This window comes from Montipora capricornis, chromosome 7 (genome assembly GCF_036669925.1).
Source record: "Montipora capricornis isolate CH-2021 chromosome 7, ASM3666992v2, whole genome shotgun sequence".
Lineage (NCBI taxonomy): Eukaryota > Metazoa > Cnidaria > Anthozoa > Scleractinia > Acroporidae > Montipora > Montipora capricornis.
This window is the reverse complement of record NC_090889.1, coordinates 30,693,908-30,696,407: the sequence shown is the minus strand read 5'-3', so window position 1 is coordinate 30,696,407 and position 2,500 is coordinate 30,693,908. Positions and strand designations below refer to the sequence as shown.

Genomic DNA, 2,500 nt, shown 5'->3' with positions numbered 1-2,500 from the left:
TTTAATAAAGCAATTATTCCACTCGCGCTTGTTGGATATGAGATGTTTATAGCCAACTCGGCGCTACGCGCCTCGTTGGCTATCTATCATCTCATATCCAACGCGCGCTCATGGAATAATTGTTAATTAGTATGCTTTATATAAAGAACTCTAATGAGGAATGTATTATTGGTTTTTAAAGCTCATGCACGTGACCTTTTATCGGTAACCTGAAAGGCTGTTTTACCATGAATTATTAATGACTTATTGAATGTCGTCTAATCATTCAGTACCTCGACGCATGGACGCAGAAAAGTAGAAAATGATGACGACAAATTAAAATGAACTCCAAAAGGAGATGAATATGGATAGGTAAAAAATCGAAAATTAACTTAAGGCCGGCCAAACGGATCCAACATGTTGGTGCAACGTCATCCAACATTGTTGAATCCAACATGTTACACTCGATTGGCCACCAAGTTGCATGATGTTGGATGTTTTTGAACGAAGATTGATTTCTACGGTGGCCCATAGGTGTCACGGCACAAACAAAAAACCTCATGGTGGAAGTGTCATCACGCGGAAATGATTCTACATATGTGCGGGTTTTCGGTAGCTTAAAAATATGGCGACTTTGATTTGGGAGAAAAAGACGGGGATAGCGAAGAAAGCTTTATTCAGTGTTAGTTTTTAGAGGCTTTGAGAACAAAGACATTATTTTGCCTTTACTTAAAAACCATAAGGTTCAAGTGTACTTAGGCACCTTCAAGCGACGAATGAAAACCTACAGTACGACATCGATGAGGCGATTTGTCTAACTCAATGTTGCACGACAACAGTTTATATATGAAAGCCATATATGTTTGGCCTGCGGAGAGAATCAAGCTAAGATGCTGATCATCGCAGTTAATAATCAACGCTACTTTAGCTGTAACGAAAGGAAAGCCTGAAATTTTTAGGCTTGAACAGAATTCAAACTCGTGACGTCTGCGATACCGGTGTCCCAGCGAATTTGGACCCCCCGATACAATTTGAGCTCTCAAGCCAACTGGGCGCTGGTCAGCTCGTATAACTGAACCCATCGATTATATGGTGAAGGAACAATGTATTAAAGACAAACTTAACTTTTTTTCATTCACGCAGTTCAAATGTATGTCTTAAATACATTGTTCCTTCAAGAACTGGTCAGTAAGGTCAGTAACCCCGGCGTGTGTAGTTCAGGGAGATAATAAAATGAATCTGGCCTGCCATTGATTCACGGTATCGTGTCGAGACTTACGAATTTGGCGAGCGTTCCAGAGCTCTTTGACTGGAACTGAGCAAAACCACAGGCACTCCATTTCAAGCTCCGAAGAGACATGGGCCTTCTTGTGTTCAAAGCTCTCAAGGGCATGGAACTATGGTATGAATCAAATCCAATTATGCTTTCTGCCAACAAACTAACTTTTAAAGTTAACAATACCCCAATAGTTAAGGTAGTAGAAGATAACTATCTGGGAGTCAACATAGATGAATCACTTAAATGGTACTCCCATATTAAATTTATTATAAAAAAATATCTGGTGATCGTAAAATTTTGAAACGCGTCATCACCCTTCATTCCATTTGATGCAAGAATGAATATATACAATGTATTAGCAATGCCATACTTCAATTATTGTAGTACGGTCTGGGGGAATATTGGGATAGGACTAGCAGATAAAATCCAAAAATTACAAAACAGGGATGCTATTAAATTAACTTTAACATCCCTAGACCCAAAACAGAGTTTGGAAAAGGGAGCTTACAGTAGCGAGGATCAGTTCTGTGGAGAAGACTTTCCCCAATTTTAAGAACTCAGTCTACCCTAAGAGACTTCAAGACCTCACTCAAACGAAAAGATTGTTATTTTTAAAACTTTTTAACGGTTAAAATCCGAAGTTACGTTTATGTAAGAAACAAATTAATGTGATAAATCTGTATTAAACGTCGTAGATTGTAGTTAGACACTATTCCAAAATAGACCACTTTTATTGTGATAAGATGTCGTGTATAAACAAAGTTGATGATGATGATGATGATGATAATGATGATGATCTTTTGGATAAGACCGGTTCCATTGTCCGCGGCTTATCCTGGCCTGGGAGTTTATACTCGTATAAATAGTTCCTTTCGTGTATTATTTTCTCTCGTATAAACGACCCTATTAAGATGTTGTGAAAGGTGTGCTTACTGACGTATAATAGTGCCTATAATCAGACAAAAATTTGCAGGACAAAGGAAAACGTTTCGCTCTTTGGAGTTTCCTGAATTAAAAACGATCGGCTTACTCGAGGCGAATGCACTTGCAGTTATACCTCAAAAGTACCGCGGCCACATAATTCGAAGCTAACGGGATAAAAGAAATGATCTCTAATAATGCGCGGCATTGTTTACTTTAGGCTTCAGAATGTGGCTCTACGCGATTAAATCCGTTCCAGCAGAACGAAAACAACGAATTTCACGTGCAAATTGCTTCCTACTTTGTTGTCCTCGGCTTCGC

General features: G+C 38.9%; 1 protein-coding gene across 2 annotated transcripts in view; it reads right to left on the bottom strand.

Annotated features, from left to right (window-relative positions):
* Positions 1–2,500, bottom strand: part of LOC138056887 (uncharacterized) — a 20,649-nt gene that overhangs the window by 8,903 nt on the left and 9,246 nt on the right. The window lies entirely within an intron of this gene.